The following is a 19,649-nucleotide window of genomic DNA, read 5'->3' as shown; positions in this document are numbered from 1 at the left end:
CTGCTTTTTCTCATCATTCCTTGCTCTCTTTTCTTTACTGCAGCCATGCTGTCCAACGGAAGCATGGAACAAACAAACCAAATTCAGAGTCCCCCAAACAGCCTAAGCTGTTGGGGGAGATTAAACAGGCTAAATCTAACTAAAATACCAAAAAACAAACTTAAATCCAAAAACAAAATGAGTCAAATCACAAGTTTTAAGCTAGAACTGTTTGGCTACTTCTTTGCCGCCTCACTCTCTGGACTGTACCACAATGCGTTCTCAAGGTGGTATGGCCGTAAGCGAAATCTGCTGCCAAAATTGGGCTATTTGAATGGTTAGAACATTAGGGTAGTAAACTACATAAAGCTTACAGCACCTGGTATTCCCAGGCGGTCTCCCATCCAAGTACTAACCAGGCCCGACCCTGCTTAGCTTCCGAGATCAGACGAGTTCGGGCGTTCTCAAGGTGGTATGGCCGTAAGCGAAATCTGCAGCCAAAATTGGGCTATTTGAAGAAGAAAAAAAAGAGACTCTTTCAGGCTTTCTGAAGAAACTGAGAGACTATTTCAGGAATTTTGAGGGGGAAAAAAGACAATTTAGGATTTTTGAAACATGTCATTGACTCTTTTTTTTTTTTTTTTTTACAATAAAGCTTACAGCACCTGGTATTCCCAGGCGGTCTCCCATCCAAGTACTAACCAGGCCCGACCCTGCTTAGCTTCCGAGATCAGACGAGTTCGGGCGTTCTCAAGGTGGTATGGCCGTAAGCGAAATCTGCTGCCAAAATTGGGCTATTTGAATGGTTAGAACATTAGGGTAGTAAACTACATAAAGCTTACAGCACCTGGTATTCCCAGGCGGTCTCCCATCCAAGTACTAACCAGGCCCGACCCTGCTTAGCTTCCGAGATCAGACGAGTTCGGGCGTTCTCAAGGTGGTATGGCCGTAAGCGAAATCTGCTGCCAAAATTGGGCTATTTGAATGGTTAGAACATTAGGGTAGTAAACTACATAAAGCTTACAGCACCTGGTATTCCCAGGCGGTCTCCCATCCAAGTACTAACCAGGCCCGACCCTGCTTAGCTTCCGAGATCAGACGAGTTCGGGCGTTCTCAAGGTGGTATGGCCGTAAGCGAAATCTGCTGCCAAAATTGGGCTATTTGAATGGTTAGAACATTAGGGTAGTAAACTACATAAAGCTTACAGCACCTGGTATTCCCAGGCGGTCTCCCATCCAAGTACTAACCAGGCCCGACCCTGCTTAGCTTCCGAGATCAGACGAGTTCGGGCGTTCTCAAGGTGGTATGGCCGTAAGCGAAATCTGCTGCCAAAATTGGGCTATTTGAATGGTTAGAACATTAGGGTAGTAAACTACATAAAGCTTACAGCACCTGGTATTCCCAGGCGGTCTCCCATCCAAGTACTAACCAGGCCCGACCCTGCTTAGCTTCCGAGATCAGACGAGTTCGGGCGTTCTCAAGGTGGTATGGCCGTAAGCGAAATCTGCTGCCAAAATTGGGCTATTTGAATGGTTAGAACATTAGGGTAGTAAACTACATAAAGCTTACAGCACCTGGTATTCCCAGGCGGTCTCCCATCCAAGTACTAACCAGGCCCGACCCTGCTTAGCTTCCGAGATCAGACGAGTTCGGGCGTTCTCAAGGTGGTATGGCCGTAAGCGAAATCTGCTGCCAAAATTGGGCTATTTGAATGGTTAGAACATTAGGGTAGTAAACTACATAAAGCTTACAGCACCTGGTATTCCCAGGCGGTCTCCCATCCAAGTACTAACCAGGCCCGACCCTGCTTAGCTTCCGAGATCAGACGAGTTCGGGCGTTCTCAAGGTGGTATGGCCGTAAGCGAAATCTGCTGCCAAAATTGGGCTATTTGAATGGTTAGAACATTAGGGTAGTAAACTACATAAAGCACCTGGTATTCCCAGGCGGTCTCCCATCCAAGTACTAAACAGGCCCGACCCTGCTTAGCTTCCGAGATCAGACGAGTTCGGGCGTTCTCAAGGTGGTATGGCCGTAAGCGAAATCTGCTGCCAAAATTGGGCTATTTGAATGGTTAGAACATTAGGGTAGTAAACTACATAAAGCTTACAGCACCTGGTATTCCCAGGCGGTCTCCCATCCAAGTACTAACCAGGCCCGACCCTGCTTAGCTTCCGAGATCAGACGAGTTCGGGCGTTCTCAAGGTGGTATGGCCGTAAGCGAAATCTGCTGCCAAAATTGGGCTATTTGAATGGTTAGAACATTAGGGTAGTAAACTACATAAAGCTTACAGCACCTGGTATTCCCAGGCGGTCTCCCATCCAAGTACTAACCAGGCCCGACCCTGCTTAGCTTCCGAGATCAGACGAGTTCGGGCGTTCTCAAGGTGGTATGGCCGTAAGCGAAATCTGCTGCCAAAATTGGGCTATTTGAATGGTTAGAACATTAGGGTAGTAAACTACATAAAGCTTACAGCACCTGGTATTCCCAGGCGGTCTCCCATCCAAGTACTAACCAGGCCCGACCCTGCTTAGCTTCCGAGATCAGACGAGTTCGGGCGTTCTTTTTTTTTTTTTTTTCAATTTTTTCAATCAATAAAATACAATAAAAAATACAATAATGAAATACACTAAAAAAATACAGATTTTCCAAACATCATGTGAACAAACATCTCTACATTACATATCTTTAGCTTTTGTACATCATTTAAAAGACTTCTTCTCCCGGCAGCTTCCACAGTAGATCTTTTAAAACATAAACAACTTTTGGTGTAAAAACATCATAAAAAGAATTCAACATATTTTCACCTTTAAAATACACATACAATCTTTCAAAATATACTTCAGCTTTCCTTTTAAACACACTCCAAACATCCAACATGATTTTTTCTTTTTTAGCCACAGTTCTTCTCTCCCATATTGCACTTTTCATTAACATGACACACAGATTAATAAAACTTTTGTTTTGACACTTCTTTCCCCACCCAAACATCACAACTCTGTTCCATTCCATTCCATTTTCATCCCACTCCTCAGTCAAATCCTTAATTAAACATTTACATTTCTTTAAAAATTCCTCCAGCTCTTTACAATATAAAAACATATGTAAAATCCCCTCTTCCTTCTCCTGGCACACTTTACACATAGCATTTTGCTCAATTCCTATTTTGTTTAAAATTGCATCAGTAAAAACAACTTTATGCCTTATAAAATACTCCAAACATTCCAATTTAGTTTCCACACATCTTCCCTTCATGTTTCTCCATATGCTCTCTTTCTTTAAATCTTTGAAATGCTGCATCCAGTATGCATTAACAATCGGCTCTTTAAAAACATCATCTCTAAAAGAACAATAAATCATTTTCACAGTACATTCCTTAAAATCATCCAGTTTTCCGTCCAATTTCACATTAATACATTTCTCTTTTGGCTCCCCTTCCATACCTTCTATTCTTTTTATCCATTCTTTCGGTATTGCACTTTTAATTAATTCAAATTGGTTAATTATTCCTTGTTCACTGTAATCCTCTTTTGCCTCCTCCATTGCATCCACAATAAATTGAGTCGGTAAAAAGCCTTCTTTGAATTCATATAACACATCTCTCACCCTTGTTATCCCCACTTCCATCCATTTCTTTAAAAACATTTCTTTACCTTGCTTTAAAATGTTTTTGTTTAAGAACAGAGGTTGATTTAAAATGTTTTCTCTCCCATGTGGATCATACTCGACCTTGTCTAAAAATTTTCCCCACGCACTAAACATTTCTCTATAAAAACCTGGTAGCCCTTCTGTCATCCAAATCTTCGTTTTCATCCATAAAATTCCATCCCCCATGTTAAAATTCCCACATTTGTTTAAAAAATATCCCATTGTCTTTTTCCATTCTGCGTTACCCTCTTCTTGTAGATATTTTTTCACAGTTTTCACTCTCAAGCTATTTTTCCTTTGTGCCACATCCATTAACCCTAAACCCCCCTTGTCTGCTGCCCCTAAAATCGTGTTAAAAGCTATTCTCGCTGGCTTCCCCTCCCATAAAAAGTCAAGAAAACATTTCTTCAACCTCTTTTCTGTCCACAACGGCATCTCCGACACGTATAAAACATACCACAGCTTAGAAACCATTAAAACGTTCAATATTAAAACCTTTCCCTTCAAGTTTAAATTCCTCAATTTCCAAAAATTTAACCTTCTTTCTATTTCTGTGACCAGTTGCTCCCACATTTCATCTCTAACTTTCTTCTCATTTTTCCCCATTAAAATTCCTAAAATCCTCATTTCTTCTACTTCCTTGAACTTAAAACAATCCCTTAAAATCATTGCTTCACCAAATCTCATATATACTGTCTTATCCTCATTTACTTTACCTCCCGATCCTTTACAATAGTCTTCTACACACTTCATAACTTCTTTGACGCTCTCCTTTCCTTTTACTATTATCGTTGTATCATCAGCATATTGAAAAACCTTCCCTTCTGCTTTTTTTTCCTCAATTTCAATACCAGTTATTTCTTCTTTTTGCTTTATCGCCAATCCCAACGGCTCTGATACAAGTGAATATAATAATGCTGAAAGCGGACAACCCTGTCTTATTGATCTTGTGATTTTAAAACACTCTGTTAAAAAACCATTACATTTTATTCTTGTTAAAGCACCCTTATATAAAATCTTTATCCATTTGATAAAATCTCCCCCGAAACCAAATTCCTTTAAAACATCAAATAAAAACCGGTGTTCCACTCTATCAAAAGCTTTTTCAAAATCAAGACTTATTACATATCCATTTTCATTCTTTTCTTTCATGTACCATATTGTGTCTCTTATGCTCATTGTCGTATCCGCTATATCCCTTCCTTTTACTCCGTACGCTTGGTTTGTTTTGATTATACTTGGCATTACTTCTTTTAACCTGTTTGCTAAAACTTTTGCTAAGATTTTAAAATCTGTGTTCAGCATTGTGATCGGTCTGTAGTTTTTTAAATCTACCTTTTCTCCCTTACTTTTATATATCAGCTTTGTTATCCCCATCCCCATTCTTTCATTGACTTCTTCTTCTTCAAAAATTTCTTTGAAAACTTCCTTTAATATTTTGGTTAAAATCTCTTTAAAACATATGTAAAATTCATTTCCCAAACCATCTATTCCTGGACTTTTCTTTTTATTCAGCTGCTGTATTGCTCTTTCTATCTCTTCTTCTCTGATTTCTTGATTACATTCTTTTTTATCTTCCTCGCTAATTTTTGCTTTTATCTGCTTCAACAATTCCCTTTTTTTGTTTTCGTCTACACCCCTTGTAGTAAAAAGATTTCCATAAAAATCCTTTATTTCTTCTAAAATCTTTTCATTCCCTTCTACAATTTCCCCATTTTTTCCTCTTATCTGTTTTATCGTTTCTGCTTTTCCTTTCTTTTTTTCCAAATCAAAAAAGAACTTTGTGCATTTTTCTCCCTCCACCGTATATTTAGCTTTGCTTCTTAATCTCGCTCCCTCATATTCTTTTTCCTCTATTTCTTTCAGTTTTTCCTCCATTTCTTTTATCTTTTGTACATCTTTATTTCCTTTATTCAATTCTTCTTCTAAGCTTTCCTTTATTTCTTTTTCTTTGTATTTTTTGCATTTGCGTATTATACTACCATACTTTATCGAAAATTTTTTTATTAAAAACTTTACGTTCTCCCACCATATTCTTTTATTTTCTTCATATATTTCATTTTCCCTTTCTTTTTCTATAATTTCTTTAACCTTTAAGATATAGTCTTCATTTTCTAACATTTTTGTATTTAAAACCCATATTCCTGGCCCTCTTTGCACTTTATTCCCGTCTATTTTAAAAAATAAAAACTTGTGATCACTGAAACTTGTGTCTTCATACTTAATGTCTTCAATAAAATCCTCCATATTCCTTGTACACAAAACATAATCAATTCTTGTCCTACACACAAACTGCCCTACTATTTGTCTTCTTGAAAATTCTTTTTTCTTTTCATTTCTTTCTCTCCACACATCAATCATATTATTTTCTCCCATTAATGCTTTTAATTCTTTTCTCCCTGTATCTGTTCTAAAAACCATTCCTTCTGCCATGTCTTGTTTACTAAAAACCGTGTTAAAATCCCCCATCATTATCACTTTCTTATAGTCCTTTACAATACTTCTTAAAATATTAAAAAACTCTTTCTTTTCCTTCTCCTCCGTTGGTGCATGTACATTTACTAAAATCAATTTACATCCTTCGTAATTTACTTCCACAGCCATGCATTTCCCAATCTTATCTGTGTACACCACTCTGGTTGTATTAAAAGCATCCTTTCTCATTAAAAACGCCACCCCTCTTCCAAGCCTACCTTCCCCATTATTATATAAAATATCCCCTTCCCATTTCTTTTTATATTCCATCATCACACTCTCTTTCCAATTTGTCTCTTGTAAAACAATGACATCTTCTCCTCTACACTTTTCTTTCACTCTTTCAAATTTGCCCATGTCCATCAGTCCTCTTGCATTAAAAGTAACACAGCTTAAAACCATTAAAAAAAAGAAAAATAAATACCTAAAAACCATTAGTCTCCATTTTCTCCCTCAAGGTCCTTTAACACGTCATATCTGTTTGTACTTCCATCTCTGCTCCTTATTGTAGTCTTTTTTCGTGCATTTTCCAAATTTGGCTCAAACTTTGATGATCTTCTTCTTATTTGTCCTCTCACTTCTCTGTTGTTCTCCGTGTTGTCCATCTTAATTTCTTTTTTCTCCATCTCATCCCGATACCTTTTACCACTGTCCGATGTTCCCATTGCTGACCATTGCATGTCCTGTTCCATTGTTTGTTCTTTATCTTTATTGTTCTCTTGCTCTCCTTCTTCCTCTCTGTTGCTCGTTCCTTCTTCCATTTCTTTTTGCTGAATAACTTGTTCCTCTTGTACCACATCAGTTTGTCTTTCCTCCTCGTTGTTTCCTTCATGCACCTGTCCGTCCACCTGAAGCTCCCTACCTCCTTCCTCTTCCTCCTCCATACACACACATTTATTTAAAATTTTCTGACACTCCGGGCACCTGGCTGCATTACAGTCTCTTGCGAAGTGTCCTCTTTCTCCGCATTTGTGGCATTTAAAATCTGGGCACTCTTTTAGCAGATGGTCTGGGCTCATGCACAGCCGACAGGTCTTCACCTGGTGACTGTGCATCACCCTAAAATACTGCTGCCCTTCTGCCGTTTCCAGCCTTGTGCTGTAGGGCAATGATGCCACCTCTTTCGGGAACCTTACTTTAAGGAACCTCGTTCCATCCTCGATTTCGGTGCCCGGGTAGCATCTTCTTTTAATTTTTGATATGGGATCAACTCCCCATCCCTCCAATTTTTCAATAATTTCTCTATCCTCCAGGTAGACGGGCAGGTGCATGAAGGAAACAACATAGTCTCTATTTTGCAGTGTTTTAATTTCACAATTTACTCCTTTTATGTTCAGTCCATCCATCAAATCCTCACATGTTTCTTCATTTTCCATTGTTAGTTCATATTCTTTACCTTGTCTTGGTCTTAATGCCAGAATTTTGCCATGTCCACATTTATCCACCACTGCCTTGATAATATCCGCCGCTCTCACCTCATTGACATTCTCCACATTCAAAATGATCGTTGCCTCCTTTAAATACTTCCTTCCTGCAAACTTGTCTCTCCCATCATGTCCAGCTCGTTGTCGATAATCCAGTCCAGTGTCGTTTGCGAAGCGTTTCTCTCCAGCCAGTCCAGTGTCGTTTGCCATGCGTGTTCCTCTATCCAGTCCAGTGTCTTTTGCCGTGCGTGTTCCTCGAGCCAGTCCAGAGTCGTTTGCCGTTCGTGTTCCTCTTCCCGGTCCAGTGTCGTTTGCCATTAATCCATCCATTTTTGAGAAAAAATAAAAATAACCACCTTCCAGCCAGCAAAAGCTGCTGTTAGGTGGTTAAAAAAAACAAAAAAACAAAAAAAACTAACTTGAAGTAATAAAAACTCACAAAACAAACACAAATAAAAGAAAACAAAATGGAGGAGAGCCTTCCTCTCCCAACTACTGCCACACAACTTCCTGGATCGTACCACTCGGGCGTTCTCAAGGTGGTATGGCCGTAAGCGAAATCTGCTGCCAAATTGGGCTATTTGAATGGTTAGAACATTAGGGTAGTAAACTACATAAAGCTTACAGCAACTGGTATTCCCAGGCGGTCTCCCATCCAAGTACTAACCAGGCCCGACCCTGCTTAGCTTCCGAGATCAGACGAGTTCGGGCGTTCTCAAGGTGGTATGGCCGTAAGCGAAATCTGCTGCCAAAATTGGGCTATTTGAATGGTTAGAACATTAGGGTAGTAAACTACATAAAGCTTACAGCACCTGGTATTCCCAGGCGGTCTCCCATCCAAGTACTAACCAGGCCCGACCCTGCTTAGCTTCCGAGATCAGACGAGTTCGGGCGTTCTCAAGGTGGTATGGCCGTAAGCGAAATCTGCTGCCAAAATTGGGCTATTTGAAGAAAAAAAAAAGACACTGTTTCAGGCTTTCTGAAGAAACTCAGAGACGATTTCAGGCATTTTGAGGGGAAAAAAAGACAATTTAGGATTTTTGAACCATTTCATTGACTCTTTTTTTTTTTTTTTTTTTTTTAACAATAAAGCTTACAGCACCTGGTATTCCCAGGCGGTCTCCCATCCAAGTACTAACCAGGCCCGACCCTGCTTAGCTTCCGAGATCAGACGAGTTCGGGCGTTCTCAAGGTGGTATGGCCGTAAGCGAAATCTGCTGCCAAAATTGGGCTATTTGAATGGTTAGAACATTAGGGTAGTAAACTACATGAAGCTTACAGCACCTGGTATTCCCAGGCGGTCTCCCATCCAAGTACTAACCAGGCCCGACCCTGCTTAGCTTCCGAGATCAGACGAGTTCGGGCGTTCTCAAGGTGGTATGGCCGTAAGCGAAATCTGCTGCCAAAATTGGGCTATTTGAATGGTTAGAACATTAGGGTAGTAAACTACATAAAGCTTACAGCACCTGGTATTCCCAGGCGGTCTCCCATCCAAGTACTAACCAGGCCCGACCCTGCTTAGCTTCCGAGATCAGACGAGTTCGGGCGTTCTCAAGGTGGTATGGCCGTAAGCGAAATCTGCAGCCAAAATTGGGCTATTTGAAGAAGAAAAAAAAGAGACTCTTTCAGGCTTTCTGAAGAAACTGAGAGACTATTTCAGGAATTTTGAGGGGGAAAAAAGACAATTTAGGATTTTTGAAACATTTCATTGACTCTTTTTTTTTTTTTTTTTTTTTAAACAATAAAGCTTACAGCACCTGGTATTCCCAGGCGGTCTCCCATCCAAGTACTAACCAGGCCCGACCCTGCTTAGCTTCCGAGATCAGACGAGTTCGGGCGTTCTCAAGGTGGTATGGCCGTAAGCGAAATCTGCTGCCAAAATTGGGCTATTTGAATGGTTAGAACATTAGGGTAGTAAACTACATAAAGCTTACAGCACCTGGTATTCCCAGGCGGTCTCCCATCCAAGTACTAACCAGGCCCGACCCTGCTTAGCTTCCGAGATCAGACGAGTTCGGGCGTTCTCAAGGTGGTATGGCCGTAAGGGAAATCTGCTGCCAAAATTGGGCTATTTGAATGGTTAGAACATTAGGGTAGTAAACTACATAAAGCTTACAGCACCTGGTATTCCCAGGCGGTCTCCCATCCAAGTACTAACCAGGCCCGACCCTGCTTAGCTTCCGAGATCAGACGAGTTCGGGCGTTCTCAAGGTGGTATGGCCGTAAGCGAAATCTGCTGCCAAAATTGGGCTATTTGAATGGTTAGAACATTAGGGTAGTAAACTACATAAAGCTTACAGCACCTGGTATTCCCAGGCGGTCTCCCATCCAAGTACTAACCAGGCCCGACCCTGCTTAGCTTCCGAGATCAGACGAGTTCGGGCGTTCTCAAGGTGGTATGGCTGTAAGCGAAATCTGCTGCCAAAATTGGGCTATTTGAATGGTTAGAACATTAGGGTAGTAAACTACATTAAGCTTACAGCACCTGGTATTCCCAGGCGGTCTCCCATCCAAGTACTAACCAGGCCCGACCCTGCTTAGCTTCCGAGATCAGACGAATTCGGGCGTTCTCAAGGTGGTATGGCCGTAAGCGAAATCTGCTGCCAAAATTGGGCTATTTGAATGGTTAGAACATTAGGGTAGTAAACTACATAAAGCTTACAGCACCTGGTATTCCCAGGCGGTCTCCCATCCAAGTACTAACCAGGCCCGACCCTGCTTAGCTTCCGAGATCAGACGAGTTCGGGCGTTCTCAAGGTGGTATGGCCGTAAGCGAAATCTGCTGCCAAAATTGGGCTATTTGAATGGTTAGAACATTAGGGTAGTAAACTACATAAAGCTTACAGCACCTGGTATTCCCAGGCGGTCTCCCATCCAAGTACTAACCAGGCCCGACCCTGCTTAGCTTCCGAGATCAGACGAGTTCGGGCGTTCTCAAAGTGGTATGGCCGTAAGCGAAATCTGCTGCCAAAATTGGGCTATTTGAATGGTTAGAACATTAGGGTAGTAAACTACATTAAGCTTACAGCACCTGGTATTCCCAGGCGGTCTCCCATCCAAGTACTAACCAGGCCCGACCCTGCTTATCTTCCGAGATCAGACGAGTTCGGGCGTTCTCAAGGTGGTATGGCCGTAAGCGAAATCTGCTGCCAAAATTGGGCTATTTGAATGGTTAGAACATTAGGGTAGTAAACTACATAAAGCTTACAGCACCTGGTATTCCCAGGCGGTCTCCCATCCAAGTACTAACCAGGCCCGACCCTGCTTAGCTTCCGAGATCAGACGAGTTCGGGCGTTCTCAAGGTGGTATGGCCGTAAGCGAAATCTGCTGCCAAAATTGGGCTATTTGAATGGTTAGAACATTAGGGTAGTAAACTACATAAAGCTTACAGCACCTGGTATTCCCAGGCGGTCTCCCATCCAAGTACTAACCAGGCCCGACCCTGCTTAGCTTCCGAGATCAGACGAGTTCGGGCGTTCTCAAGGTGGTATGGCCGTAAGCGAAATCTGCTGCCAAAATTGGGCTATTTGAATGGTTAGAACATTAGGGTAGTAAACTACATTAAGCTTACAGCACCTGGTATTCCCAGGCGGTCTCCCATCCAAGTACTAACCAGGCCCGACCCTGCTTAGCTTCCGAGATCAGACGAGTTCGGGCGTTCTCAAGGTGGTATGGCCGTAAGCGAAATCTGCTGCCAAAATTGGGCTATTTGAATGGTTAGAACATTAGGGTAGTAAACTACATAAAGCTTACAGCACCTGGTATTCCCAGGCGGTCTCCCATCCAAGTACTAACCAGGCCCGACCCTGCTTAGCTTCCGAGATCAGACGAGTTCGGGCGTTCTCAAGGTGGTATGGCCGTAAGCGAAATCTGCTGCCAAAATTGGGCTATTTGAATGGTTAGAACATTAGGGTAGTAAACTACATAAAGCTTACAGCACCTGGTATTCCCAGGCGGTCTCCCATCCAAGTACTAACCAGGCCCGACCCTGCTTAGCTTCCGAGATCAGACGAGTTCGGGCGTTCTCAAGGTGGTATGGCCGTAAGCGAAATCTGCAGCCAAAATTGGGCTATTTGAAGAAGAAAAAAAAGAGACTCTTTCAGGCTTTCTTAAGAAACTGAGAGACTATTTCAGGAATTTTGAGGGGGAAAAAAGACAATTTAGGATTTTTGAAACATTTCATTGACTCTTTTTTTTTTTTTTTTTTTTTAAACAATAAAGCTTACAGCACCTGGTATTCCCAGGCGGTCTCCCATCCAAGTACTAACCAGGCCCGACCCTGCTTATCTTCCGAGATCAGACGAGTTCGGGCGTTCTCAAGGTGGTATGGCCGTAAGCGAAATCTGCTGCCAAAATTGGGCTATTTGAATGGTTAGAACATTAGGGTAGTAAACTACATAAAGCTTACAGCACCTGGTATTCCCAGGCGGTCTCCCATCCAAGTACTAACCAGGCCCGACCCTGCTTAGCTTCCGAGATCAGACGAGTTCGGGCGTTCTCAAGGTGGTATGGCCGTAAGCGAAATCTGCTGCCAAAATTGGGCTATTTGAATGGTTAGAACATTAGGGTAGTAAACTACATAAAGCTTACAGCACCTGGTATTCCCAGGCGGTCTCCCATCCAAGTACTAACCAGGCCCGACCCTGCTTAGCTTCCGAGATCAGACGAGTTCGGGCGTTCTCAAGGTGGTATGGCCGTAAGCGAAATCTGCTGCCAAAATTGGGCTATTTGAATGGTTAGAACATTAGGGTAGTAAACTACATTAAGCTTACAGCACCTGGTATTCCCAGGCGGTCTCCCATCCAAGTACTAACCAGGCCCGACCCTGCTTAGCTTCCGAGATCAGACGAGTTCGGGCGTTCTCAAGGTGGTATGGCCGTAAGCGAAATCTGCTGCCAAAATTGGGCTATTTGAATGGTTAGAACATTAGGGTAGTAAACTACATAAAGCTTACAGCACCTGGTATTCCCAGGCGGTCTCCCATCCAAGTACTAACCAGGCCCGACCCTGCTTAGCTTCCGAGATCAGACGAGTTCGGGCGTTCTCAAGGTGGTATGGCCGTAAGCGAAATCTGCTGCCAAAATTGGGCTATTTGAATGGTTAGAACATTAGGGTAGTAAACTACATAAAGCTTACAGCACCTGGTATTCCCAGGCGGTCTCCCATCCAAGTACTAACCAGGCCCGACCCTGCTTAGCTTCCGAGATCAGACGAGTTCGGGCGTTCTCAAGGTGGTATGGCCGTAAGCGAAATCTGCAGCCAAAATTGGGCTATTTGAAGAAGAAAAAAAAGAGACTCTTTCAGGCTTTCTTAAGAAACTGAGAGACTATTTCAGGAATTTTGAGGGGGAAAAAAGACAATTTAGGATTTTTGAAACATTTCATTGACTCTTTTTTTTTTTTTTTAAACAATAAAGCTTACAGCACCTGGTATTCCCAGGCGGTCTCCCATCCAAGTACTAACCAGGCCCGACCCTGCTTAGCTTCCGAGATCAGACGAATTCGGGCGTTCTCAAGGTGGTATGGCCGTAAGCGAAATCTGCTGCCAAAATTGGGCTATTTGAATGGTTAGAACATTAGGGTAGTAAACTACATAAAGCTTACAGCACCTGGTATTCCCAGGCGGTCTCCCATCCAAGTACTAACCAGGCCCGACCCTGCTTAGCTTCCGAGATCAGACGAGTTCGGGCGTTCTCAAGGTGGTATGGCCGTAAGCGAAATCTGCTGCCAAAATTGGGCTATTTGAATGGTTAGAACATTAGGGTAGTAAACTACATAAAGCTTACAGCACCTGGTATTCCCAGGCGGTCTCCCATCCAAGTACTAACCAGGCCCGACCCTGCTTAGCTTCCGAGATCAGACGAGTTCGGGCGTTCTCAAGGTGGTATGGCCGTAAGCGAAATCTGCAGCCAAAATTGGGCTATTTGAAGAAGAAAAAAAAAGAGACTCTTTCAGGCTTTCTTAAGAAACTGAGAGACTATTTCAGGAATTTTGAGGGGGAAAAAAGACAATTTAGGATTTTTGAAACATTTCATTGACTCTTTTTTTTTTTTTTTTTTTTAAACAATAAAGCTTACAGCACCTGGTATTCCCAGGCGGTCTCCCATCCAAGTACTAACCAGGCCCGACCCTGCTTAGCTTCCGAGATCAGACGAGTTCGGGCGTTCTCAAGGTGGTATGGCCGTAAGCGAAATCTGCTGCCAAAATTGGGCTATTTGAATGGTTAGAACATTAGGGTAGTAAACTACATAAAGCTTACAGCACCTGGTATTCCCAGGCGGTCTCCCATCCAAGTACTAACCAGGCCCGACCCTGCTTAGCTTCCGAGATCAGACGAGTTCGGGCGTTCTCAAGGTGGTATGGCCGTAAGCGAAATCTGCTGCCAAAATTGGGCTATTTGAATGGTTAGAACATTAGGGTAGTAAACTACATAAAGCTTACAGCACCTGGTATTCCAAGGCGGTCTCCCATCCAAGTACTAACCAGGCGCGACCCTGCTTAGCTTCCGAGATCAGACGAGTTCGGGCGTTCTCAAGGTGGTATGGCCGTAAGCGAAATCTGCTGCCAAAATTGGGCTATTTGAATGGTTAGAACATTAGGGTAGTAAACTACATAAAGCTTACAGCACCTGGTATTCCCAGGCGGTCTCCCATCCAAGTACTAACCAGGCCCGACCCTGCTTAGCTTCCGAGATCAGACGAGTTCGGGCGTTCTCAAGGTGGTATGGCCGTAAGCGAAATCTGCTGCCAAAATTGGGCTATTTGAATGGTTAGAACATTAGGGTAGTAAACTACATAAAGCTTACAGCACCTGGTATTCCCAGGCGGTCTCCCATCCAAGTACTAACCAGGCCCGACCCTGCTTAGCTTCCGAGATCAGACGAGTTCGGGCGTTCTCAAGGTGGTATGGCCGTAAGCGAAATCTGCTGCCAAAATTGGGCTATTTGAATGGTTAGAACATTAGGGTAGTAAACTACATAAAGCTTACAGCACCTGGTATTCCCAGGCGGTCTCCCATCCAAGTACTAACCAGGCCCGACCCTGCTTAGCTTCCGAGATCAGACGAGTTCGGGCGTTCTCAAGGTGGTATGGCCGTAAGCGAAATCTGCAGCCAAAATTGGGCTATTTGAAGAAGAAAAAAAGAGACTCTTTCAGGCTTTCTGAAGAAACTGAGAGACTATTTCAGGAATTTTGAGGGGAAAAAAGACAATTTAGGATTTTTGAAACATTTCATTGACTCTTTTTTTTTTTTTTTTTTTTAAACAATAAAGCTTACAGCACCTGGTATTCCCAGGCGGTCTCCCATCCAAGTACTAACCAGGCCCGACCCTGCTTAGCTTCCGAGATCAGACGAGTTCGGGCGTTCTCAAGGTGGTATGGCCGTAAGCGAAATCTGCTGCCAAAATTGGGCTATTTGAATGGTTAGAACATTAGGGTAGTAAACTACATAAAGCTTACAGCACCTGGTATTCCCAGGCGGTCTCCCATCCAAGTACTAACCAGGCCCGACCCTGCTTAGCTTCCGAGATCAGACGAGTTCGGGCGTTCTCAAGGTGGTATGGCCGTAAGCGAAATCTGCTGCCAAAATTGGGCTATTTGAATGGTTAGAACATTAGGGTAGTAAACTACATAAAGCTTACAGCACCTGGTATTCCCAGGCGGTCTCCCATCCAAGTACTAACCAGGCCCGACCCTGCTTAGCTTCCGAGATCAGACGAGTTCGGGCGTTCTCAAGGTGGTATGGCCGTAAGCGAAATCTGCTGCCAAAATTGGGCTATTTGAATGGTTAGAACATTAGGGTAGTAAACTACATTAAGCTTACAGCACCTGGTATTCCCAGGCGGTCTCCCATCCAAGTACTAACCAGGCCCGACCCTGCTTAGCTTCCGAGATCAGACGAGTTCGGGCGTTCTCAAGGTGGTATGGCCGTAAGCGAAATCTGCTGCCAAAATTGGGCTATTTGAATGGTTAGAACATTAGGGTAGTAAACTACATAAAGCTTACAGCACCTGGTATTCCCAGGCGGTCTCCCATCCAAGTACTAACCAGGCCCGACCCTGCTTAGCTTCCGAGATCAGACGAGTTCGGGCGTTCTCAAGGTGGTATGGCCGTAAGCGAAATCTGCTGCCAAAATTGGGCTATTTGAATGGTTAGAACATTAGGGTAGTAAACTACATAAAGCTTACAGCACCTGGTATTCCCAGGCGGTCTCCCATCCAAGTACTAACCAGGCCCGACCCTGCTTAGCTTCCGAGATCAGACGAGTTCGGGCGTTCTCAAGGTGGTATGGCCGTAAGCGAAATCTGCAGCCAAAATTGGGCTATTTGAAGAAGAAAAAAAAGAGACTCTTTCAGGCTTTCTTAAGAAACTGAGAGACTATTTCAGGAATTTTGAGGGGGAAAAAAGACAATTTAGGATTTTTGAAACATTTCATTGACTCTTTTTTTTTTTTTTTTAAACAATAAAGCTTACAGCACCTGGTATTCCCAGGCGGTCTCCCATCCAAGTACTAACCAGGCCCGACCCTGCTTAGCTTCCGAGATCAGACGAATTCGGGCGTTCTCAAGGTGGTATGGCCGTAAGCGAAATCTGCTGCCAAAATTGGGCTATTTGAATGGTTAGAACATTAGGGTAGTAAACTACATAAAGCTTACAGCACCTGGTATTCCCAGGCGGTCTCCCATCCAAGTACTAACCAGGCCCGACCCTGCTTAGCTTCCGAGATCAGACGAGTTCGGGCGTTCTCAAGGTGGTATGGCCGTAAGCGAAATCTGCTGCCAAAATTGGGCTATTTGAATGGTTAGAACATTAGGGTAGTAAACTACATAAAGCTTACAGCACCTGGTATTCCCAGGCGGTCTCCCATCCAAGTACTAACCAGGCCCGACCCTGCTTAGCTTCCGAGATCAGACGAGTTCGGGCGTTCTCAAGGTGGTATGGCCGTAAGCGAAATCTGCTGCCAAAATTGGGCTATTTGAATGGTTAGAACATTAGGGTAGTAAACTACATAAAGCTTACAGCACCTGGTATTCCCAGGCGGTCTCCCATCCAAGTACTAACCAGGCCCGACCCTGCTTAGCTTCCGAGATCAGACGAGTTCGGGCGTTCTCAAAGTGGTATGGCCGTAAGCGAAATCTGCTGCCAAAATTGGGCTATTTGAATGGTTAGAACATTAGGGTAGTAAACTACATTAAGCTTACAGCACCTGGTATTCCCAGGCGGTCTCCCATCCAAGTACTAACCAGGCCCGACCCTGCTTATCTTCCGAGATCAGACGAGTTCGGGCGTTCTCAAGGTGGTATGGCCGTAAGCGAAATCTGCTGCCAAAATTGGGCTATTTGAATGGTTAGAACATTAGGGTAGTAAACTACATAAAGCTTACAGCACCTGGTATTCCCAGGCGGTCTCCCATCCAAGTACTAACCAGGCCCGACCCTGCTTAGCTTCCGAGATCAGACGAGTTCGGGCGTTCTCAAGGTGGTATGGCCGTAAGCGAAATCTGCTGCCAAAATTGGGCTATTTGAATGGTTAGAACATTAGGGTAGTAAACTACATTAAGCTTACAGCACCTGGTATTCCCAGGCGGTCTCCCATCCAAGTACTAACCAGGCCCGACCCTGCTTAGCTTCCGAGATCAGACGAGTTCGGGCGTTCTCAAGGTGGTATGGCCGTAAGCGAAATCTGCTGCCAAAATTGGGCTATTTGAATGGTTAGAACATTAGGGTAGTAAACTACATAAAGCTTACAGCACCTGGTATTCCCAGGCGGTCTCCCATCCAAGTACTAACCAGGCCCGACCCTGCTTAGCTTCCGAGATCAGACGAGTTCGGGCGTTCTCAAGGTGGTATGGCCGTAAGCGAAATCTGCTGCCAAAATTGGGCTATTTGAATGGTTAGAACATTAGGGTAGTAAACTACATAAAGCTTACAGCACCTGGTATTCCCAGGCGGTCTCCCATCCAAGTACTAACCAGGCCCGACCCTGCTTAGCTTCCGAGATCAGACGAGTTCGGGCGTTCTCAAGGTGGTATGGCCGTAAGCGAAATCTGCAGCCAAAATTGGGCTATTTGAAGAAGAAAAAAAAGAGACTCTTTCAGGCTTTCTTAAGAAACTGAGAGACTATTTCAGGAATTTTGAGGGGGAAAAAAGACAATTTAGGATTTTTGAAACATTTCATTGACTCTTTTTTTTTTTTTTTTTTTTTAAACAATAAAGCTTACAGCACCTGGTATTCCCAGGCGGTCTCCCATCCAAGTACTAACCAGGCCCGACCCTGCTTAGCTTCCGAGATCAGACGAGTTCGGGCGTTCTCAAGGTGGTATGGCCGTAAGCGAAATCTGCTGCCAAAATTGGGCTATTTGAATGGTTAGAACATTAGGGTAGTAAACTACATAAAGCTTACAGCACCTGGTATTCCCAGGCGGTCTCCCATCCAAGTACTAACCAGGCCCGACCCTGCTTAGCTTCCGAGATCAGACGAGTTCGGGCGTTCTCAAGGTGGTATGGCCGTAAGCGAAATCTGCTGCCAAAATTGGGCTATTTGAATGGTTAGAACATTAGGGTAGTAAACTACATAAAGCTTACAGCACCTGGTATTCCCAGGCGGTCTCCCATCCAAGTACTAACCAGGCCCGACCCTGCTTAGCTTCCGAGATCAGACGAGTTCGGGCGTTCTCAAGGTGGTATGGCCGTAAGCGAAATCTGCTGCCAAAATTGGGCTATTTGAATGGTTAGAACATTAGGGTAGTAAACTACATTAAGCTTACAGCACCTGGTATTCCCAGGCGGTCTCCCATCCAAGTACTAACCAGGCCCGACCCTGCTTAGCTTCCGAGATCAGACGAGTTCGGGCGTTCTCAAGGTGGTATGGCCGTAAGCGAAATCTGCTGCCAAAATTGGGCTATTTGAATGGTTAGAACATTAGGGTAGTAAACTACATAAAGCTTACAGCACCTGGTATTCCCAGGCGGTCTCCCATCCAAGTACTAACCAGGCCCGACCCTGCTTAGCTTCCGAGATCAGACGAGTTCGGGCGTTCTCAAGGTGGTATGGCCGTAAGCGAAATCTGCTGCCAAAATTGGGCTATTTGAATGGTTAGAACATTAGGGTAGTAAACTACATAAAGCTTACAGCACCTGGTATTCCCAGGCGGTCTCCCATCCAAGTACTAACCAGGCCCGACCCTGCTTAGCTTCCGAGATCAGACGAGTTCGGGCGTTCTCAAGGTGGTATGGCCGTAAGCGAAATCTGCAGCCAAAATTGGGCTATTTGAAGAAGAAAAAAAAGAGACTCTTTCAGGCTTTCTTAAGAAACTGAGAGACTATTTCAGGAATTTTGAGGGGGAAAAAAGACAATTTAGGATTTTTGAAACATTTCATTGACTCTTTTTTTTTTTTTTTTTTTTTTAAACAATAAAGCTTACAGCACCTGGTATTCCCAGGCGGTCTCCCATCCAAGTACTAACCAGGCCCGACCCTGCTTAGCTTCCGAGATCAGACGAGTTCGGGCGTTCTCAAGGTGGTATGGCCGTAAGCGAAATCTGCTGCCAAAATTGGGCTATTTGAATGGTTAGAACATTAGGGTAGTAAACTACATAAAGCTTACAGCACCTGGTATTCCCAGGCGGTCTCCCATCCAAGTACTAACCAGGCCCGACCCTGCTTAGCTTCCGAGATCAGACGAGTTCGGGCGTTCTCAAGGTGGTATGGCCGTAAGCGAAATCTGCTGCCAAAATTGGGCTATTTGAATGGTTAGAACATTAGGGTAGTAAACTACATAAAGCTTACAGCACCTGGTATTCCCAGGCGGTCTCCCATCCAAGTACTAACCAGGCCCGACCCTGCTTAGCTTCCGAGATCAGACGAGTTCGGGCGTTCTCAAGGTGGTATGGCCGTAAGCGAAATCTGCTGCCAAAATTGGGCTATTTGAATGGTTAGAACATTAGGGTAGTAAACTACATAAAGCTTACAGCACCTGGTATTCCCAGGCGGTCTCCCATCCAAGTACTAACCAGGCCCGACCCTGCTTAGCTTCCGAGATCAGACGAGTTCGGGCGTTCTCAAGGTGGTATGGCCGTAAGCGAAATCTGCTGCCAAAATTGGGCTATTTGAATGGTTAGAACATTA

General features: G+C 43.9%; 68 non-coding genes and 1 pseudogene across 68 annotated transcripts; all 69 read right to left on the bottom strand.

Moving 5' to 3' along the window:
• Window positions 1-346: 346 nt before the first annotated feature.
• On the bottom strand, window positions 347-465 carry LOC148994723 (5S ribosomal RNA). Its single transcript, XR_016160252.1, has one exon. It is a non-coding gene; the product is annotated as a 5S ribosomal RNA (ribosomal RNA).
• Window positions 466-632: 167 nt separating this feature from the next.
• On the bottom strand, window positions 633-751 carry LOC148994722 (5S ribosomal RNA). The gene has a single exon (XR_016160251.1). It is a non-coding gene; the product is annotated as a 5S ribosomal RNA (ribosomal RNA).
• A 63-nt stretch (window positions 752-814) lies between these two features.
• LOC148994721 (5S ribosomal RNA) lies at window positions 815-933 on the bottom strand. The gene has a single exon (XR_016160250.1). It is a non-coding gene; the product is annotated as a 5S ribosomal RNA (ribosomal RNA).
• Window positions 934-996: 63 nt separating this feature from the next.
• LOC148994720 (5S ribosomal RNA) lies at window positions 997-1,115 on the bottom strand. Its single transcript, XR_016160249.1, has one exon. It is a non-coding gene; the product is annotated as a 5S ribosomal RNA (ribosomal RNA).
• Window positions 1,116-1,178: 63 nt separating this feature from the next.
• On the bottom strand, window positions 1,179-1,297 carry LOC148994719 (5S ribosomal RNA). The gene has a single exon (XR_016160248.1). It is a non-coding gene; the product is annotated as a 5S ribosomal RNA (ribosomal RNA).
• Window positions 1,298-1,360: 63 nt separating this feature from the next.
• Window positions 1,361-1,479, bottom strand: LOC148994718 (5S ribosomal RNA). Its single transcript, XR_016160247.1, has one exon. It is a non-coding gene; the product is annotated as a 5S ribosomal RNA (ribosomal RNA).
• A 63-nt stretch (window positions 1,480-1,542) lies between these two features.
• LOC148994717 (5S ribosomal RNA) lies at window positions 1,543-1,661 on the bottom strand. Its single transcript, XR_016160246.1, has one exon. It is a non-coding gene; the product is annotated as a 5S ribosomal RNA (ribosomal RNA).
• Window positions 1,662-1,724: 63 nt separating this feature from the next.
• Window positions 1,725-1,843, bottom strand: LOC148994716 (5S ribosomal RNA). Its single transcript, XR_016160245.1, has one exon. It is a non-coding gene; the product is annotated as a 5S ribosomal RNA (ribosomal RNA).
• A 56-nt stretch (window positions 1,844-1,899) lies between these two features.
• LOC148994715 (5S ribosomal RNA) lies at window positions 1,900-2,018 on the bottom strand (annotated as a pseudogene).
• A 63-nt stretch (window positions 2,019-2,081) lies between these two features.
• On the bottom strand, window positions 2,082-2,200 carry LOC120492534 (5S ribosomal RNA). The gene has a single exon (XR_016160244.1). It is a non-coding gene; the product is annotated as a 5S ribosomal RNA (ribosomal RNA).
• Window positions 2,201-2,263: 63 nt separating this feature from the next.
• On the bottom strand, window positions 2,264-2,382 carry LOC120492530 (5S ribosomal RNA). The gene has a single exon (XR_005625522.2). It is a non-coding gene; the product is annotated as a 5S ribosomal RNA (ribosomal RNA).
• Window positions 2,383-8,144: 5,762 nt separating this feature from the next.
• On the bottom strand, window positions 8,145-8,263 carry LOC148994714 (5S ribosomal RNA). The gene has a single exon (XR_016163269.1). It is a non-coding gene; the product is annotated as a 5S ribosomal RNA (ribosomal RNA).
• A 63-nt stretch (window positions 8,264-8,326) lies between these two features.
• LOC148994713 (5S ribosomal RNA) lies at window positions 8,327-8,445 on the bottom strand. The gene has a single exon (XR_016160242.1). It is a non-coding gene; the product is annotated as a 5S ribosomal RNA (ribosomal RNA).
• A 171-nt stretch (window positions 8,446-8,616) lies between these two features.
• LOC148994712 (5S ribosomal RNA) lies at window positions 8,617-8,735 on the bottom strand. Its single transcript, XR_016160241.1, has one exon. It is a non-coding gene; the product is annotated as a 5S ribosomal RNA (ribosomal RNA).
• Window positions 8,736-8,798: 63 nt separating this feature from the next.
• Window positions 8,799-8,917, bottom strand: LOC148994711 (5S ribosomal RNA). The gene has a single exon (XR_016160240.1). It is a non-coding gene; the product is annotated as a 5S ribosomal RNA (ribosomal RNA).
• Window positions 8,918-8,980: 63 nt separating this feature from the next.
• Window positions 8,981-9,099, bottom strand: LOC148994710 (5S ribosomal RNA). Its single transcript, XR_016160239.1, has one exon. It is a non-coding gene; the product is annotated as a 5S ribosomal RNA (ribosomal RNA).
• Window positions 9,100-9,271: 172 nt separating this feature from the next.
• LOC148994709 (5S ribosomal RNA) lies at window positions 9,272-9,390 on the bottom strand. The gene has a single exon (XR_016160238.1). It is a non-coding gene; the product is annotated as a 5S ribosomal RNA (ribosomal RNA).
• A 63-nt stretch (window positions 9,391-9,453) lies between these two features.
• On the bottom strand, window positions 9,454-9,572 carry LOC148994708 (5S ribosomal RNA). The gene has a single exon (XR_016162321.1). It is a non-coding gene; the product is annotated as a 5S ribosomal RNA (ribosomal RNA).
• Window positions 9,573-9,635: 63 nt separating this feature from the next.
• On the bottom strand, window positions 9,636-9,754 carry LOC148994707 (5S ribosomal RNA). Its single transcript, XR_016160237.1, has one exon. It is a non-coding gene; the product is annotated as a 5S ribosomal RNA (ribosomal RNA).
• A 63-nt stretch (window positions 9,755-9,817) lies between these two features.
• On the bottom strand, window positions 9,818-9,936 carry LOC148994706 (5S ribosomal RNA). Its single transcript, XR_016160345.1, has one exon. It is a non-coding gene; the product is annotated as a 5S ribosomal RNA (ribosomal RNA).
• A 63-nt stretch (window positions 9,937-9,999) lies between these two features.
• On the bottom strand, window positions 10,000-10,118 carry LOC148994705 (5S ribosomal RNA). Its single transcript, XR_016162169.1, has one exon. It is a non-coding gene; the product is annotated as a 5S ribosomal RNA (ribosomal RNA).
• A 63-nt stretch (window positions 10,119-10,181) lies between these two features.
• Window positions 10,182-10,300, bottom strand: LOC148994704 (5S ribosomal RNA). Its single transcript, XR_016160236.1, has one exon. It is a non-coding gene; the product is annotated as a 5S ribosomal RNA (ribosomal RNA).
• A 63-nt stretch (window positions 10,301-10,363) lies between these two features.
• On the bottom strand, window positions 10,364-10,482 carry LOC148994703 (5S ribosomal RNA). Its single transcript, XR_016161296.1, has one exon. It is a non-coding gene; the product is annotated as a 5S ribosomal RNA (ribosomal RNA).
• Window positions 10,483-10,545: 63 nt separating this feature from the next.
• LOC148994702 (5S ribosomal RNA) lies at window positions 10,546-10,664 on the bottom strand. Its single transcript, XR_016160293.1, has one exon. It is a non-coding gene; the product is annotated as a 5S ribosomal RNA (ribosomal RNA).
• Window positions 10,665-10,727: 63 nt separating this feature from the next.
• LOC148994701 (5S ribosomal RNA) lies at window positions 10,728-10,846 on the bottom strand. The gene has a single exon (XR_016160235.1). It is a non-coding gene; the product is annotated as a 5S ribosomal RNA (ribosomal RNA).
• Window positions 10,847-10,909: 63 nt separating this feature from the next.
• On the bottom strand, window positions 10,910-11,028 carry LOC148994700 (5S ribosomal RNA). The gene has a single exon (XR_016160234.1). It is a non-coding gene; the product is annotated as a 5S ribosomal RNA (ribosomal RNA).
• A 63-nt stretch (window positions 11,029-11,091) lies between these two features.
• LOC148994699 (5S ribosomal RNA) lies at window positions 11,092-11,210 on the bottom strand. Its single transcript, XR_016160233.1, has one exon. It is a non-coding gene; the product is annotated as a 5S ribosomal RNA (ribosomal RNA).
• A 63-nt stretch (window positions 11,211-11,273) lies between these two features.
• LOC148994698 (5S ribosomal RNA) lies at window positions 11,274-11,392 on the bottom strand. Its single transcript, XR_016160231.1, has one exon. It is a non-coding gene; the product is annotated as a 5S ribosomal RNA (ribosomal RNA).
• A 63-nt stretch (window positions 11,393-11,455) lies between these two features.
• On the bottom strand, window positions 11,456-11,574 carry LOC148994697 (5S ribosomal RNA). Its single transcript, XR_016160230.1, has one exon. It is a non-coding gene; the product is annotated as a 5S ribosomal RNA (ribosomal RNA).
• Window positions 11,575-11,746: 172 nt separating this feature from the next.
• LOC148994696 (5S ribosomal RNA) lies at window positions 11,747-11,865 on the bottom strand. Its single transcript, XR_016160292.1, has one exon. It is a non-coding gene; the product is annotated as a 5S ribosomal RNA (ribosomal RNA).
• A 63-nt stretch (window positions 11,866-11,928) lies between these two features.
• LOC148994695 (5S ribosomal RNA) lies at window positions 11,929-12,047 on the bottom strand. Its single transcript, XR_016160229.1, has one exon. It is a non-coding gene; the product is annotated as a 5S ribosomal RNA (ribosomal RNA).
• Window positions 12,048-12,110: 63 nt separating this feature from the next.
• On the bottom strand, window positions 12,111-12,229 carry LOC148994694 (5S ribosomal RNA). The gene has a single exon (XR_016160228.1). It is a non-coding gene; the product is annotated as a 5S ribosomal RNA (ribosomal RNA).
• Window positions 12,230-12,292: 63 nt separating this feature from the next.
• Window positions 12,293-12,411, bottom strand: LOC148994693 (5S ribosomal RNA). The gene has a single exon (XR_016160227.1). It is a non-coding gene; the product is annotated as a 5S ribosomal RNA (ribosomal RNA).
• A 63-nt stretch (window positions 12,412-12,474) lies between these two features.
• Window positions 12,475-12,593, bottom strand: LOC148994692 (5S ribosomal RNA). The gene has a single exon (XR_016160226.1). It is a non-coding gene; the product is annotated as a 5S ribosomal RNA (ribosomal RNA).
• Window positions 12,594-12,656: 63 nt separating this feature from the next.
• On the bottom strand, window positions 12,657-12,775 carry LOC148994691 (5S ribosomal RNA). Its single transcript, XR_016160225.1, has one exon. It is a non-coding gene; the product is annotated as a 5S ribosomal RNA (ribosomal RNA).
• A 166-nt stretch (window positions 12,776-12,941) lies between these two features.
• Window positions 12,942-13,060, bottom strand: LOC148994690 (5S ribosomal RNA). Its single transcript, XR_016162168.1, has one exon. It is a non-coding gene; the product is annotated as a 5S ribosomal RNA (ribosomal RNA).
• A 63-nt stretch (window positions 13,061-13,123) lies between these two features.
• LOC148994689 (5S ribosomal RNA) lies at window positions 13,124-13,242 on the bottom strand. The gene has a single exon (XR_016160224.1). It is a non-coding gene; the product is annotated as a 5S ribosomal RNA (ribosomal RNA).
• Window positions 13,243-13,305: 63 nt separating this feature from the next.
• Window positions 13,306-13,424, bottom strand: LOC148994688 (5S ribosomal RNA). The gene has a single exon (XR_016160223.1). It is a non-coding gene; the product is annotated as a 5S ribosomal RNA (ribosomal RNA).
• A 172-nt stretch (window positions 13,425-13,596) lies between these two features.
• On the bottom strand, window positions 13,597-13,715 carry LOC148994687 (5S ribosomal RNA). Its single transcript, XR_016160222.1, has one exon. It is a non-coding gene; the product is annotated as a 5S ribosomal RNA (ribosomal RNA).
• A 63-nt stretch (window positions 13,716-13,778) lies between these two features.
• Window positions 13,779-13,897, bottom strand: LOC148994686 (5S ribosomal RNA). Its single transcript, XR_016160220.1, has one exon. It is a non-coding gene; the product is annotated as a 5S ribosomal RNA (ribosomal RNA).
• A 63-nt stretch (window positions 13,898-13,960) lies between these two features.
• Window positions 13,961-14,079, bottom strand: LOC148994685 (5S ribosomal RNA). The gene has a single exon (XR_016164006.1). It is a non-coding gene; the product is annotated as a 5S ribosomal RNA (ribosomal RNA).
• A 63-nt stretch (window positions 14,080-14,142) lies between these two features.
• Window positions 14,143-14,261, bottom strand: LOC148994684 (5S ribosomal RNA). Its single transcript, XR_016160219.1, has one exon. It is a non-coding gene; the product is annotated as a 5S ribosomal RNA (ribosomal RNA).
• A 63-nt stretch (window positions 14,262-14,324) lies between these two features.
• On the bottom strand, window positions 14,325-14,443 carry LOC148994683 (5S ribosomal RNA). The gene has a single exon (XR_016160218.1). It is a non-coding gene; the product is annotated as a 5S ribosomal RNA (ribosomal RNA).
• Window positions 14,444-14,506: 63 nt separating this feature from the next.
• On the bottom strand, window positions 14,507-14,625 carry LOC148994682 (5S ribosomal RNA). Its single transcript, XR_016160217.1, has one exon. It is a non-coding gene; the product is annotated as a 5S ribosomal RNA (ribosomal RNA).
• A 169-nt stretch (window positions 14,626-14,794) lies between these two features.
• Window positions 14,795-14,913, bottom strand: LOC148994681 (5S ribosomal RNA). Its single transcript, XR_016160216.1, has one exon. It is a non-coding gene; the product is annotated as a 5S ribosomal RNA (ribosomal RNA).
• A 63-nt stretch (window positions 14,914-14,976) lies between these two features.
• Window positions 14,977-15,095, bottom strand: LOC148994680 (5S ribosomal RNA). Its single transcript, XR_016160215.1, has one exon. It is a non-coding gene; the product is annotated as a 5S ribosomal RNA (ribosomal RNA).
• Window positions 15,096-15,158: 63 nt separating this feature from the next.
• On the bottom strand, window positions 15,159-15,277 carry LOC148994679 (5S ribosomal RNA). Its single transcript, XR_016160214.1, has one exon. It is a non-coding gene; the product is annotated as a 5S ribosomal RNA (ribosomal RNA).
• Window positions 15,278-15,340: 63 nt separating this feature from the next.
• Window positions 15,341-15,459, bottom strand: LOC148994678 (5S ribosomal RNA). The gene has a single exon (XR_016160213.1). It is a non-coding gene; the product is annotated as a 5S ribosomal RNA (ribosomal RNA).
• Window positions 15,460-15,522: 63 nt separating this feature from the next.
• On the bottom strand, window positions 15,523-15,641 carry LOC148994677 (5S ribosomal RNA). The gene has a single exon (XR_016160212.1). It is a non-coding gene; the product is annotated as a 5S ribosomal RNA (ribosomal RNA).
• A 63-nt stretch (window positions 15,642-15,704) lies between these two features.
• On the bottom strand, window positions 15,705-15,823 carry LOC148994676 (5S ribosomal RNA). The gene has a single exon (XR_016160211.1). It is a non-coding gene; the product is annotated as a 5S ribosomal RNA (ribosomal RNA).
• Window positions 15,824-15,990: 167 nt separating this feature from the next.
• LOC148994675 (5S ribosomal RNA) lies at window positions 15,991-16,109 on the bottom strand. Its single transcript, XR_016162167.1, has one exon. It is a non-coding gene; the product is annotated as a 5S ribosomal RNA (ribosomal RNA).
• Window positions 16,110-16,172: 63 nt separating this feature from the next.
• LOC148994674 (5S ribosomal RNA) lies at window positions 16,173-16,291 on the bottom strand. The gene has a single exon (XR_016160209.1). It is a non-coding gene; the product is annotated as a 5S ribosomal RNA (ribosomal RNA).
• A 63-nt stretch (window positions 16,292-16,354) lies between these two features.
• On the bottom strand, window positions 16,355-16,473 carry LOC148994673 (5S ribosomal RNA). The gene has a single exon (XR_016160208.1). It is a non-coding gene; the product is annotated as a 5S ribosomal RNA (ribosomal RNA).
• Window positions 16,474-16,536: 63 nt separating this feature from the next.
• Window positions 16,537-16,655, bottom strand: LOC148994672 (5S ribosomal RNA). The gene has a single exon (XR_016161295.1). It is a non-coding gene; the product is annotated as a 5S ribosomal RNA (ribosomal RNA).
• A 63-nt stretch (window positions 16,656-16,718) lies between these two features.
• Window positions 16,719-16,837, bottom strand: LOC148994671 (5S ribosomal RNA). The gene has a single exon (XR_016160291.1). It is a non-coding gene; the product is annotated as a 5S ribosomal RNA (ribosomal RNA).
• Window positions 16,838-16,900: 63 nt separating this feature from the next.
• LOC148994670 (5S ribosomal RNA) lies at window positions 16,901-17,019 on the bottom strand. Its single transcript, XR_016160207.1, has one exon. It is a non-coding gene; the product is annotated as a 5S ribosomal RNA (ribosomal RNA).
• Window positions 17,020-17,082: 63 nt separating this feature from the next.
• On the bottom strand, window positions 17,083-17,201 carry LOC148994669 (5S ribosomal RNA). The gene has a single exon (XR_016160206.1). It is a non-coding gene; the product is annotated as a 5S ribosomal RNA (ribosomal RNA).
• Window positions 17,202-17,264: 63 nt separating this feature from the next.
• Window positions 17,265-17,383, bottom strand: LOC148994668 (5S ribosomal RNA). Its single transcript, XR_016160205.1, has one exon. It is a non-coding gene; the product is annotated as a 5S ribosomal RNA (ribosomal RNA).
• Window positions 17,384-17,446: 63 nt separating this feature from the next.
• LOC148994667 (5S ribosomal RNA) lies at window positions 17,447-17,565 on the bottom strand. Its single transcript, XR_016160203.1, has one exon. It is a non-coding gene; the product is annotated as a 5S ribosomal RNA (ribosomal RNA).
• A 172-nt stretch (window positions 17,566-17,737) lies between these two features.
• LOC148994666 (5S ribosomal RNA) lies at window positions 17,738-17,856 on the bottom strand. Its single transcript, XR_016160202.1, has one exon. It is a non-coding gene; the product is annotated as a 5S ribosomal RNA (ribosomal RNA).
• Window positions 17,857-17,919: 63 nt separating this feature from the next.
• LOC148994665 (5S ribosomal RNA) lies at window positions 17,920-18,038 on the bottom strand. The gene has a single exon (XR_016160201.1). It is a non-coding gene; the product is annotated as a 5S ribosomal RNA (ribosomal RNA).
• Window positions 18,039-18,101: 63 nt separating this feature from the next.
• Window positions 18,102-18,220, bottom strand: LOC148994664 (5S ribosomal RNA). Its single transcript, XR_016160200.1, has one exon. It is a non-coding gene; the product is annotated as a 5S ribosomal RNA (ribosomal RNA).
• A 63-nt stretch (window positions 18,221-18,283) lies between these two features.
• On the bottom strand, window positions 18,284-18,402 carry LOC148994663 (5S ribosomal RNA). Its single transcript, XR_016160199.1, has one exon. It is a non-coding gene; the product is annotated as a 5S ribosomal RNA (ribosomal RNA).
• A 63-nt stretch (window positions 18,403-18,465) lies between these two features.
• On the bottom strand, window positions 18,466-18,584 carry LOC148994662 (5S ribosomal RNA). The gene has a single exon (XR_016160197.1). It is a non-coding gene; the product is annotated as a 5S ribosomal RNA (ribosomal RNA).
• A 63-nt stretch (window positions 18,585-18,647) lies between these two features.
• On the bottom strand, window positions 18,648-18,766 carry LOC148994661 (5S ribosomal RNA). The gene has a single exon (XR_016160196.1). It is a non-coding gene; the product is annotated as a 5S ribosomal RNA (ribosomal RNA).
• Window positions 18,767-18,939: 173 nt separating this feature from the next.
• Window positions 18,940-19,058, bottom strand: LOC148994660 (5S ribosomal RNA). The gene has a single exon (XR_016160195.1). It is a non-coding gene; the product is annotated as a 5S ribosomal RNA (ribosomal RNA).
• A 63-nt stretch (window positions 19,059-19,121) lies between these two features.
• Window positions 19,122-19,240, bottom strand: LOC148994659 (5S ribosomal RNA). The gene has a single exon (XR_016160194.1). It is a non-coding gene; the product is annotated as a 5S ribosomal RNA (ribosomal RNA).
• Window positions 19,241-19,303: 63 nt separating this feature from the next.
• Window positions 19,304-19,422, bottom strand: LOC148994658 (5S ribosomal RNA). Its single transcript, XR_016160193.1, has one exon. It is a non-coding gene; the product is annotated as a 5S ribosomal RNA (ribosomal RNA).
• A 63-nt stretch (window positions 19,423-19,485) lies between these two features.
• On the bottom strand, window positions 19,486-19,604 carry LOC148994657 (5S ribosomal RNA). The gene has a single exon (XR_016160192.1). It is a non-coding gene; the product is annotated as a 5S ribosomal RNA (ribosomal RNA).
• Between the last annotated feature and the right edge of the window lie 45 nt (window positions 19,605-19,649).

Source organism: Pimephales promelas, chromosome 3, assembly GCF_988280905.1.
Source record: "Pimephales promelas chromosome 3, fPimPro1.hap1.1, whole genome shotgun sequence".
NCBI classification, from domain to species: Eukaryota; Metazoa; Chordata; class Actinopteri; order Cypriniformes; family Leuciscidae; genus Pimephales; species Pimephales promelas.
Note: the sequence above shows the minus strand (reverse complement) of the source record. Positions and strands in the feature narration are given on the sequence as shown.